This window comes from Dermacentor albipictus, chromosome 6, assembly GCF_038994185.2.
Source record: "Dermacentor albipictus isolate Rhodes 1998 colony chromosome 6, USDA_Dalb.pri_finalv2, whole genome shotgun sequence".
NCBI lineage: Eukaryota > Metazoa > Arthropoda > Arachnida > Ixodida > Ixodidae > Dermacentor > Dermacentor albipictus.
In genome coordinates this window covers 37364104-37377579 of record NC_091826.1, presented here as the reverse complement: position 1 = coordinate 37377579, position 13476 = coordinate 37364104, and the positions used below count along the sequence as shown (strand labels likewise).

The window sequence follows — 13476 nt, the reverse complement described above, 5'->3', positions numbered from 1 at the left end:
CGGTGCTGGGCCTGTTCGAGTCCACGAGCGCGAACCGCTTGTTACAACTCGGAATACACCATACGCTCGAAGAAATAGCCGAAGCGCAACGGACTTCTCAACTGGAGCGGCTCTCCATGACCAAAGTCGGGAGGAAGATACTGGACAATCTGGGAATTAGACGCTCGAACGAGGTGAAGATGAAGCTCGCCGTCAACGAAGAGGTCCGACGCCAGACCAGAATCGACCCCATGCCGAAGAACATGAACCCCGAGTTCAACAAGGGAAGAAAAGAGGCGAGGGTCAAGGCTCTCATTGACCAGCATGCCAAAGACGAACACGCGCGGTACGTGGACGCGGACGAATACCAACGGAACGCCTTCGCAGCGGTCGTCATAGAGGCGTCAACCGGCGCTACGAGGACGGCAGCGAGCGTGAGAAGCGCCCGAGCGGAACAAGCGGAGGAGGTAGCCATCGCCCTGGCCATCGCCGACGCAGACTGCCACACGGTGGTGTGTGACTCAAGACAGGTGATGCGAAATTTCGCCAAAGGCCAAATATGCAGGGAAGCTGAGCGCGTACTGCGAGCGGTCAAACTAGAAGAACGAAAAGTACGACTGAAGTGGTTCCCGCCGCACGCGTGCGACGCGTCGGAACGCAATGAGAACCATAATGAGACAGCACACGCAGCGGCGCGAGCGCTAACCAACCGCGCCCCGGCGACAGACCGTCGGACGTGGTTCGGAACCAAGGACCGTATGATGGATTACAATGAAATCACGAAGGCCTACCGCCTGGCTCGCAGGACTCTCCCACCTCCGCGCCCGAGACCAAGTGGAGCGGAGGCGGTAGTACTGAGACAGCTCCAGACCGGATCGCTACCGAGCCCGAGACTCATGAATCGCATGTACCCCGAGACATATCCGACAGATAGGTGCAGAGTCTGCCGGAGGGAGACCGCAGACTACACGCACATCTTGTGGGACTGCGTCAAATATCCAGAAGAAGCAAAATCAAGAACGTTCCCACCGCGGCTCGAAGCAGCCGCGTAGAGCTACGACCGATACGATCAGCTCTGGGCCGTCCAGAAGGTCCTCGAGGCACTCGAAAGGCACGGACCCAGCGAGCCGGCAACGGCGAGCGGAGACCCGGGTCGAGTAACGGCGACTTCGAGGATGACGTAGGCCCTCGTCGGGGCGCGCGAGCGCCCAACTGCAGGCCTAAATAAAGTTGGCTCCAATCCAATTCAATCGGTAAATGGTGCGACGCACGGTAATTATAGTTCGTTAAGTACACTCATAAGCAAAATTACACCCGTTTGCCACAAAACAATAATCATCATCTGTCTTGCCCGCATTTCCTTTCTTAAACGTGGCGAGCCCGGTACTTTCAAGTCATGAACTGCGTGCTCGTTATCAGCGTTCGATTATATCTGCATGTCGATAATTGTTGTGGGGCAAATATACACCCCAAAGGATTTACATTTCCTTAAGTTTAAAAGAAACGTGGTTTGAGTGATGAGCGATAAGTCTTTAATCTGTGCGGGTTTAATGCAGAGCTTGTGGAAAGTTACGTATTCAGTCATTACAAGGTGTGATGCTGCTGTTATCCCAAATGTTTCGTTGACCTAAAAAAAATTAAAAAAAAAACTGCAGAAGGCTCGAACTCCAAATTCCATGAAATTGTTCATATTTTTTTTGTGTGTGTGTGGAATGGCGCCGCGAAACTTTCACGTACTTGTTTTAAGTGCGACGTTGTAACTAATTACTGCACCCTCGTTTTCCCCTACTTTCGTTGGTCATTCGAAGCTCACGGCTTGTTTCTCCACTGTCTTTTGTGAACAAAAGAAGGCGTCATGTTGACATAAATTGGAAACATTAAGGGCACGGTATGTGTAATGTGCAGACAACGTACCAAGTAGGTGGGTTAAGGCACCTTTTTTACAATATATTAGGTATGCATGTGCACTGGAGCATTATCAGGGTCTGTTACGAGTGGCTGAACACTTGTATCGCAGCTATGGCGTAAGCACGACTAGAACTGTACGATTACAGTAACACATTTTGCGAACATAGGGGGACGCTACGTCAAGTTTGCGTACGTTCATAAATGCGTGCTGCTCAAATACAGCGGTTGAAAAAAAGTTTCCATTTAATAAAAGAAATGTTTACGATCATCTTAAGCAAGCGTTACAAAGTGTTCCACTGCCCTTATTTATTTATTTATTTATTTATTCATTTATTCACTCTCAGGGACTTTGGGGCGCTACAGAGGGGGTGGGTACATGGTTGAACAAGAGCAGAACATAAAGAAACATTTATCAACAACGTTTCCTAAATTTTTCAAGAACCATCTGCATTCACAAGGGAGTGGCGCAGCATGAGTGGAAAGTGTTGCGAATGTGTAACGTTTCTGGCTTACAAGAACTGTCACGAACATTTATTGAACGCTCGTCATTTTTGTTTGTTAGGGAAGGGGGGTGCTTTATTGTGCGACGCGTATATTGGTTTCGCCTGGTGTAAGGACGATGTAATGGACAATAAGGACGATGTAATGTTTGGTGCGTAGGGAAAGTTCGAAGTGGGTGGCCATATGAGGCCGTGTTGATATATTACGCATGTTTGGGCTCTTGAGCGTTTTGAGCGTGTGTAACGAAAGGGGCATAATTTAACCCGTTGACCAGGCAGAACTACAAAGGCCATCGTAGTCAAATTTAGTTCGACTTCACCCGGGCATCTACTAGCCGCCTGGTTAGGTCAGATGGTAGACCGGCTGCCCCGGAAAGGCGGTGGTTCCGGGTTCGAGTCCCGGACCGGGACGAATTTTTCTCGAAATGCGACGCTTTTCTTTCGAGGAACTAGAATGTGTTTCCTTCTTAGCAATCCTTGCGATTGCGTGGATGTTTCACTTCATCTTTATTACTTCTCTCCAACTTGCGGGTTTCCGCAGAACTATTACATCTGTCATCCTCAATCGAGGCGGAGGAGGTGATTATGCTGATGCGCAGAGTAAAGTAAGAAAATTGAATGTTGAAAAAATTGGGAGCGAGACCGCGAAGGTAAAAAAGAGAGTAATATAGCAAGGAATGAAGGAATGTTTTCATATAAAAGCCATTGCGCCAATGAAACGCATTCATCATCAACCTACGCCAAAAAAAAAAAGAAATGTGCCACACGAACGCTTGGGACTTATAACTTACAACCTTTATACTAAAACGAACACTTAAGCTGCCCGCGTTCAAGAAAGTAAAATAAGAGGCATTCGCTGCCTATGCAGTTCTTAATCACAGTTTGCTACATATTAAGTTTGCATGATTTGTTGTTGATATAATAATAAAAATTCAGGCGCAACGCCAGGAATCCTAGGTGGAATGTGTATAATTACAGTTGTGGAGTTCTTGGAAGTATTGGGCTCCATGAATGTTCGGATACGTTGATTGTCACCAAAAAGTACGTTGACATATTTATGAAAAACTAGACTCCTGCTTGGCATGAACACGTTAAATTATTTTGGAGAAACGAACGCCGCACGCACGTCACGGGTGACCTTGCGCAATCAGGGCCGCTATTTTGTAGCGATGGCTTATGCCTTATTTTATGCCGTTCTTATCATCCACCACACACGGCCGCCTGATCGAGTTGATAATGTGGACAGACCGTCACTCTGACCAGTGGCCAAGCGCGAAAAGCCTGAAAAACATAGAATCGGAAAAGGCATCGCTACAAAATACCGGCCCAGAGTTATCGAAGTGATGTTTCTATGCCTCGTATCTGTTGCAAACCCTCGATTTCGTGAACACTCCCATCCGCCCAGAGCTATAACCGTCAGGCCACGACCGCACGCACGCTTCTTTCGCGCCAAAGTCGTCGTTTGAAACAGCTGGAGCGGGCTTCACCTGCCAGCTTGTGGCATTCTCAATTACCTCGTGACAGATTGGGTTTTGAGACGCGACTTTATACTGGACTTTCTTCGAGATGGGCCTATATTAATTCTAAAAGATTATATGTTACACAAGGCGGAAACGTCCGCAACGAGTGGTAACAAACATCATCATCAGCGTCTTTTAAGTTAGAACAAGTCCGAGTAAGGTAACTTAAGGGGGAGTAAAGTGAATTAAGTTGAAGTAATGTGATTGAAAAAGAAGTGCATTCGAGCAGAAGAATTTTGGTAAAAATTAGTGATATGGATGAAGATGGATCAACGTGCATTTCAGAAGGTGCATATTAGGCCAAGATCGATTAAGGTTTATTAATATAAAGTTGTAAAGGACACTTAATAATTGTGACATCACGTGTGATGCACGTAACTAGTTAGGTAATTCATAACGCTTTCTCATTCAAATCACGTAAAGATGCTTAAGTGAATGCCATTTATTTCGTGTCACCCACCACGCTAGCGTAGTAGAGCTCTGGCCTAGCGCTGCTGAGGTCCAGGTCATAGGTTCAATCCAGGCCACGGCGTCGGCATTTCAATGGCGGCGAAATGATAGAGTGCTCGTGCACATTCACTTAGGTGCCCGGTAAGGAACTCGTTGAGGTCAAAATAAATTCGGAATCTCTTGCGCTGCGGATGGCGCACCTTCTATGCAGATCAAGGTTTTGACATCTGCAGCCCCGGAATTCTTTTTATATTTTTTCGACTGACAGGTGCCTAGAGAGTGGGTGACACCGACCTATAAGGCCATTGCACTATCAACAAACAAAAAAAAACGGCGGGGAGAGGTGGGTCATCCATAGAAGTCAAAAGATCCTTCCCCTGATCCATACTTGAGTCACTACATTCAGAAAACCCCGTTATTACAGGGTTTTACCATAGCGTTTGCTGTACCATATGTCAACGTGTCACGCATGTAATCAGATCGCGTTGTCCTCTTTGCGCATGCTCCGTACTCTATTGGGTTTCCATGGTTTACGTGTATTATGCGAACGTGGGTCATGTTGCGAGTTTACCAGATGCAATATTTACGTACTTTAATGCCAATATAGGCTAGAAGCAGGCTGGATACAAGGCAGTAGGGGAATATGGCATAGGAACTAGGAATAGCAGCGGAGAGTTATTAGTAGAGTTTGCGGAACAGAATAATATGAGGATAATGAATACCTTCTTCCGCAAGCGGGATATCCGAAAGTGGACGTGGAGGAGCCCGGACGCTGAGACTAGAAATGAAATCGACTTCGTACTGTGCGCTAACCCTGGCATCATACAAGATATGGACGTGCTCGGCAAGGTGCGCTGCAGTGATCACAGAATGGTAAGAACTCGAATTAGCCTAGACCTGAGGAGGGAACGGAAGAAACTGGTACATAAGAAGCCGAATAATGAGTTAGCGGTAAGAGGTAAACTACACTCTAAAAACTAGGAAGGGTATCGCAGGAGTGAAGCGGCCGGTTCACTCTTCAAAGCGTCGTTTTACTCTCGCAAGATGTCGAGGAGAGTGAAATGCATTGTTCACTCTCTCACCAAGGAGAGAGTGAAATGTGCTTTTCACTCTCCCCTTCAGAGAGAGAGAGTAGTTCTACTCTTGCGGCAATAGAGAACAAAACTTAGCGTAATCTTCTGCTTCAACTGTAGGTGGCTGGCCCCGAACATGGCAATGTATCATTCATGCACGCTCGCTGAGCAAAGAACACATCGTTTTACTTCTAAGAGAACAGGCCGCCGCAGTTCAAAGGAATGCGTAGCGAGCGCTCTACTTTTTCACTCGGAGTTCTCCACCGCGCGCGCGCGCGCTCAAGATCGCGGAACAACACAGCACCGGACAGCGAGCAGCGACGCAGGCCTGCAGCCAGGGGAGATCGTGTATCAGCCACCTCGCGTTGCCACGAAAACACGACAGTCGTTCGTCATGCCTTGGATATAACAACAAATCCTCCACGGTAAGTGAATTCTAACTTAGGTGCACATTCTCCGTATATGTCATGCTATCGCCAGGAAGTCGTCGCTGCGCTTAGCCGACGCGATTGACAAAGGACTAGGCATACGCGCTGTGTCTCTCGATGTCAATCGAAAAAGCCAGTCGTGGCGATAACTGCATGTGATTTTATCACTTTGCCGTTGTCCGTAAGAGCTTTAAAGATCGCAAACGCTGCCAGAACTATGGTATGTTCAATAAGACGCCAGGCGAGAGGACGTTTAAAATGGTTCGTTCACCAGCCCGTGATTCCGAGCCTATGCGGAGCGTGATTAGCGTGCGTTTTGTGTGTTTGAATTTATTCAGTTTGGCAGTCTACTGTGTACGGAACGCTGTTGAACTAAGGAATCACATAACAGAAGGCGTCGTTTTGCTGGCAGCGTGCTTTTTTTATAAATAAACCGCGCGCTTGACGGTGTTTCGCGCAGGGGGAATCTGCGACCACTGAAGTTACGTGCAGCACCAGTGCTAGTTAGAAACTTTGCCGCAGGCATTCAGCTGCATGCTGCAAGAGGTCAGTTAGGCGCGTTATCTTGAACTTTCTGAAAACGCATGAGGAATCCATGTTTTATGCTGAAAAAAGTATAAACCCCATATATAAGCGATCTTGCGCGCGGCAGCTACAAGCGACGCGATGGAGATGGCTGTCGCGTTCGCTCGTCGCCTACAAGTCGTACTCCGTGCAAGCGACGATATTGAGCAACGCCTCCCCGGTGTTGCCGGCATGAGGGCTGCAATCACGCGTGACGCGTGCTTTAGTAATTTACGTTGATGTATTTTACTATAAAAAGTAGCATAAAATATTTGCGGAGGTCTTGCCGTAGGTTCTTATCCCTGCACGTATAAAAATTGAATTATTCGCTCGTTCCGCGCGACAATCGGTAGTATTTGAGCGATGTACATACATCCAGTTCCGGCTTCGCGCTATTGGCTAGTCGCTCATAGCACTTTCGGGCGACGAGCGACGATTTCTAGATTTCCAGAACCGAGCCATCTGTTCAAGCGACGGCCCGTTTTGTCGCTCGAAGCCGTCATCTCGTCATCGCTCGAAGGCAGTCATCTTAACATGGTATATTTATGTAATGTCTCCGATTGGAAAGTCAAATCAAGTATGCTCTCTGGAGACAAACACATAGCAGCAAGTGTCATTGAAAGGTTAGAAATGTGTTTTAAAAAAGCTGATTAGTTCTGAGAAGTGACTGCTTTTTGTCTTGCCTCTCAACAGATACATCCATGTGATAAAAAAATAGTGGTACAATGAAATTGCATATTTGCTTAGTGACATGATACATACTTGCAATGAGCACGGTGCCTGTGTTTACTATAAAAAAACAACAGCCCGTGCTTGGTTAGGTTAGGCCCACTACAACATGCAGGCATGGGTGATTGGCACTTTTTTTTATTTCTGTGTCGTGAGGTTTATTTACGTGCGTATAGGTGCAATGGCACGCAGTATGGCTAGTACAAAAAAAAAGGGGGGGGGGCTCAGATATAAGTAGCTCACTGTACACGACACAGGTCAAAGGAAATCCGTGTTCAGCAACTATGTTAAATGCCATGTACGTAAATTTTACAACGCTACTCATTTGAAGCGCGCACAGGTGCATATTGAAGAAAAGTTTTCCAGGGTACATAATTTAGTGCGTCATTTACACTAATTTTGCTCTAACCACAAGAGATAATGATTTTAATATACTGCACGGAAAAACCTAGAGCGACTTAAATTGTGTGTCAGCTTCGTGTGTATACATAAAGTCATTCCTATGCATTAGGTTTTTCGCGTAATGCATTACCTGTTGACAGCCTATCTTATCATGTGTACTCTGTTTACATTACAGTTGTTTATTAGTTTACTCATTTGTTTTGCAACTTATGAAATGCCGGTGTATATATATTTTCAACATTTGACATAACCCTGTATGTTTTGTAGGGACAACCCAGGACGTGCATTTCTCAGCACCCAGTCAACTGCCAGAAGTGACTCGAACACAGGCCACCAGTAAGTGGACATCAGTTGCAATTTCACATTATGAAGTTGGCTGCTGCTTTGTACTGAGGCTTTTTTTTTAATGAGATGGTGGTGTCGTTCTAATGTACGTTTTGACCACAAAGGTGCGATCATGTCTCACAGAGGCATATATGGTTGCTATTCTCTGCGAGGGACGTGTTCTCGTGTTCGTGAAGCATTTGTGCTTGGCAGTATTGTCGCCCAATGAGTCAGATATAAACACTGTAACTCGCCACTGCCGCAAGTAGTTGCGAGAAACACAATATATTATGACGCTGTAAAGTTATTTCATTAATTCGAAGGAAAATTTTGCAGCGGGAAAAAAGGTTGCTATTCCAGGTAAACATGTCTTTTTCTCACAAGGTATTTAACCAAACTGGATGCGCGAAATTCGTGACTTATGAATAGATTTTAATTCATCCTTTAGTAATGCTTCTAAAAGAGACTAGAAATAGCATGTGACTACCTCTCCAATCAGCAGATCATACACTTACAGTCATAAGTGGTAGTTCCATGCAGTCTCGCACTCTATATAACCTTTCCTTTCATCACCATTGGAACTGGCGGCTGTGTTTTCAGAAGGAGGAGTGCACTTGGCACTGTATATGTATGTGTGAAGTCGGTTTTCTTTGTATGTGTTGGCTCACTGATACAAACAGTGCAAAAATCAGTTGTACCATGAGGCTGACGACGCCTTCTGCTGCTAGAAATGCGGCACTTCATATTTTATAGTACTGCATGAAATTTAAATCAAAGCTAGCACATAAAATGATCAAAAAAACTAACCCGCTGTTATAGCTATTTTCCTCAAAGAAAGCTTGTCCTTTATGGGCTGTGTTAATCTGAGCTCTCCACCGATGTTTCAGTAGTGAATCCCTTAGTGAGTGAGAGATTGGGGGCAATTAATCGTGTTAGTCTTTAAATGGTGTCCTAATTATGTGTATTTGTTCCAACAAAGTTGTCTAGATTACTTTATTGTGTAGTGTAAAGCTTATGAAACCATCAGCAACTAGTGAGTTACTAACATGCATATGCATTTGTCACTATACAGGTGGCACTCGGCTGTACCACTGCAGTGCTGTGGAAATTGCCAGCACCAGCGGCTTTGCAACAGCTGTTTCACAGCATGTCGGTATGTGCTAATTTATAGTTATGTTGGGATGGGTTAGTATTATGGACTACTGCTACTCTGTATTGTGACAGATCCATATGATAAGTGATGTAATGGGCACAGTGAAAACCTGTGAATGTTTTGCTATGGTAAATAAAAAGGCTGTCCTTTTCGTCACTGGAGCAGGGGAGAAGAGCATGCAGGCACTCCTGAATGTACATATATTTCAAAACATGAGAGAGACATATATATATATATATATATATATATATATATATATATATATATATATATATATATATATATATATACACACATACAATTAAACTAAAGGCAGGGACATTCCATCTTTCATATTGAATTGACTTGTACAGCGCAAAAATACAACACTGACCACAGAGAAGCCCACATGTTAACAGGTTTGATACACACAATAATTCAACAGATTTGATACTTCAGGTGTGCTATTTTACGCCAGGGGGAAGGGAAAGGGGACAAAACCAGAAAAAAGTGGAGTGGAAAAGAAAGGAATCGTGCCAAAAAGCATGAGAAACATCGTGCAGCCAGGATCGCCAGCAGGACATCTGAAAAGCACTCCGATAAAATTACATACAGGGCAACCTTACGTATTGTTTGTTTCAATCAACTCAGATCACATGCAGCCATTACTGCAATCAAGTTGTTTCCTTATGTCATGAGGGAATGATGTGGGCCCAAAAAACTGTTTAGAGCTGAAGGATTATGTTCCATGCTAGCCTCATTACCTGCTTTTTATCATATTGTTATCAGCTGCTTATGTTAGGGACAAAAAGTAAAAGTACGAGGTCTTTCCTGATTCGCCATTCCACACAACATGTCTTTGTGACTATATGTACATGCAGATGATCCATAGATGAAAAATATTCAGTACAGTAGAATCTCATTACAAGATACACTTGGTTGTAAGAGACATATGAAAATGGTTTGGTTGGTTTTTCGATGTTTGCAACGTTAACAACACTGTACGCAAGAGACACCTTTGTTACTAACGACTTTTTAAGTATTCACTACTTCGAAGGGACACAAGCCAGACACATTCACTTCATGCACCTTGTGTGCTCTGAAGGGCGTAAAGATCACGCAATCCTCACACAAGTCAATTGCGCATGTCTCTTTAGCATGGACTAGAAAAGGAAGGCAACGAGGACAGTGCAGGGCAGAAAGTGTCGACAGTTGAAGCTGACGAGCGTCTAAGAGCACCTCAAAGGCACTGCGAGCAACAAGGCTTGCGAAGTGAAGTGTTTAACTTCCAGAAGTTAGGAAGGAAGCTAGCACAATCTACAGTCACTAAAAAGCTGTGAATGTCTTCTTTAAAGGGCCCCTAAGCCACCGAGGTTGAAATTTATTTGCGGTGTTGCAGTTGTACATGTTAAGGCAACGAACACGTAGCCATGAGAGATTTTCGAAACGGTGCAGTAATAGTGGAGCTACGTGTTTGATTTTTAAAAAGTAGTCCCCGCTCATTTTACTCTTTCATCTGGTACACGCCATCTGGATAGTATTGTCTTTTCCTCGCCTAGTACACCTCCAAATGTTACGGGACAGGCCATCACCAACGAGCTCTGTTGCTGCCGCGCAGGCCCGTCGTCCTGCGAGGGGTGGCGCTAATGCAATACAATGGAACTGTATGGTGACTCTAGTTGAAGAGCCTCATAGGGAGACCCTCCTGTTGGCGTTTCTGTTCTTTGCCCCCATTGGCTGCCCACAATGGCATCGCGAGCAACGCGACGAGGAAGAAGGAGTGTGTATTTGCTTGCAGGCCTTGCCGGCAGTCGTACACTTTCGTTCGACCAATCGACAGCACCGGAAACTGGTGAATCATCAGAGACAGCCTGGTAAAGTCAGGACAAACTGGGGGGTGCAGGATAGGTCCAAAGAGGCGCACGGAGTCGTTTTCTTCATATTGTGGTGCTCCCACAGTGCTACGCACTGTGGCGTTTGGCATCGTCAATTGTGACGGCATTCTGATTTTGATGCGCGTGTTTACTTGAAATGTTCAAAAAATGTCGAGAAGTGGTTTAGGGGCCCTTTAAGCCACCCTGAGCAATTATTCCTTCAGATATATCTAAACATACTTTAGTGATGATGCATAATAAAGTGATCTAGTCTGGCTCCTCAGTGTTTTAAAATTTTTGGTATTGAGAGACATGTTTCCCGTGCCTCTTGAGTATCTCTTCTGACGCTTAACTGTAATGTACACACACAATTGTATAACTCCTCCTGCAAGTATTATTCATTAAGCCTGGTCACTGATGTGCAAAGCTTGTGGTTAAGTTTTGATGTCCGTACTTTTTAGAGCTATGTTTATTAATTCACGCTCTTATTGGTTCTTCGATGCAGGAGGCAATGCCTACGAAATTATTGGCCCTGATGACGAGAGCCCTCAAGGGGCAAACGACATCTCTGTTGCAGAAGTGAGCCCGATACCACCTGAAGTTACCATGACAGGTGGCACGGCAGCAATAGATACAGAGACGGCCATGTCTACTGCAGCTGCAACAGTGTACGATGCAAGCAGCAGTGTGTCAGCATCAGGAGCAGTGTCAGAAGGAACCGCACCAGGCCTGGTAGAGCAACATGTGTGCTATCACTGTGACTTTTTTTGTAGTGCATACAACTCATTTGCTCAACATACGAAAGCTTTTCACCACGACTGTGAGCCAGTGTTCTTGTGCAGCAAGTGCAAGACTAAGTTAAGTGTTATAACACAGTACAAGCATCACTTTAAGATATGAAAACATATTACAGTTGTTGCCTCCCCAGCCAGCCCACATAGCGACAACAATGTGGAACACATGGTAGGACACACCTCTTCCCCATTAGAAGATAGTAGAGACTGTCAGTGTTGTTGTTAGATTAACTGGTCTTTGTAGGCAACTAGAAGGACAACACAGGTGTCATAAGATTGTTGTTTATGCTGTTGTTGAAGAGGTAAAAAAGAAGTTTGATGCAGCTGAAGTGCCAACTGATATTGAGCAAATCAAGAACAAGCACCTGAAAAAGCAACACTATCGAAATTTGGGTATCTGTGTGCCGCCAACTCTGGTAAGGATGGCATAGGACAGAAGTGTGATGAAAATCACATAGACACTGCTGTTCCATCACTGGTCACAGTGAGCAGTGACTTGTAGGGCAAGAGAGTCAACTGAAACGAACATTATGGCATAGTGACATGCTCCCATGTGACCATTTTCCATGTTGCATGATACAGCTCAACCTCCAGAAACGAGACTGCAAATTGTCTGTAAAAAGCTTTCACAAAAAATTATTCATAACACTATTAACACAGCAGTATCTTCTTTTTTTGTGGGTTCGAGGTTCCCGGGTGTCCATTAATGCAAAAATTGCGGAAAAAAAGAACGTGTGTCGTACTTGCACCTTTTTAACACGTACGAGGGGAACAGAACTTTTCTAGTCATGCATCTTCATCATACTATCAGGTTTTTAAATGCCTTTTATAATTATTATTACCAGTTATATCTGAGTGCATTGTATGCATTTATCAGGTCAGTTGGATCAGATGCCTTATCTGCAAGGGAGCCCTATATTCAAGAAATTTGAATTAATATAGGTACGTTAGAGACGCAGTCTTTCAGCACTTTATTGCGTGTGGTTTAAGCATTGCTCAATACTTTTGTGGATGACAGTTTCAACCGGCACAGCACTGCGCTTTGTCACGGTCATGTATCTTCAAAGTGGTGTTTACCATTTGTGTTGATGTGTTTGTGTATTCATAGAGCAAGTTCTTAATTTATTTTTTTCCGCATTCTTGTGCTTGCACTAAGCTTGTATAAGGCAGGTACAAAATGGGCGTCACTATAACGAACTGTTCTGTTGAGCTTACACTTGCAAATAATAGTGTTCAGATGGCCGCACTTCTATGCAGGTGCACCGATAGCTTTGTGTATGTTCTCATGTTTGTATAAAGCTTATATAAGCTAGTTACTAAATGTATGTCACTAAACATTGTGATATTCTTTACAGAACTGCTTGGTTGGTTTTACACTTGTGAATTAGTATTGAGGCGGTGGTATTTCCATGTAGGCCCACTGCTAGCTTTCTGTGTGCTCACGTGTTCGTATTAAGCTTTTACAAGGGAGTTACAGCATGTACGTAACTAAGCGCTGTGATATTTTTAAAGAACTGCTTTGTTGGTTTTACACCTGTGAGTAATAGTGCTCGGGTGGCACTAGTCATGTGTAGGTACACAGGGACCATTTGTATACATTATGCTCATGTAAAGCAGTTACAAAGTGTATGTCACTAATCACTGTGATATTTGTTGAAGAATTGCTGTGATGGTTTTACACTTGTGAATAATAGTGGTCAGGATACAGTACTTGCGATGTATAGTTGAATTTATACAGTGCCAAGACATGGGCTGTATACGTACCAAAAGAAATGTATGTCATTATATTGTTGTGATTA

The 13476-nt window shown here is 44.5% G+C and overlaps 1 long non-coding RNA gene across 1 annotated transcript; it reads left to right on the top strand.

The window, feature by feature from the left end:
- The first annotated feature begins 5790 nt into the window (after positions 1-5790).
- LOC139046851 (uncharacterized) lies at positions 5791-12203 on the top strand. The gene is made up of 4 exons (XR_011506948.1): positions 5791-5855; positions 7821-7889; positions 8950-9030; positions 11389-12203. It is a non-coding gene; the product is annotated as an uncharacterized lncRNA (long non-coding RNA).
- The last annotated feature ends 1273 nt before the right edge of the window (positions 12204-13476 follow it).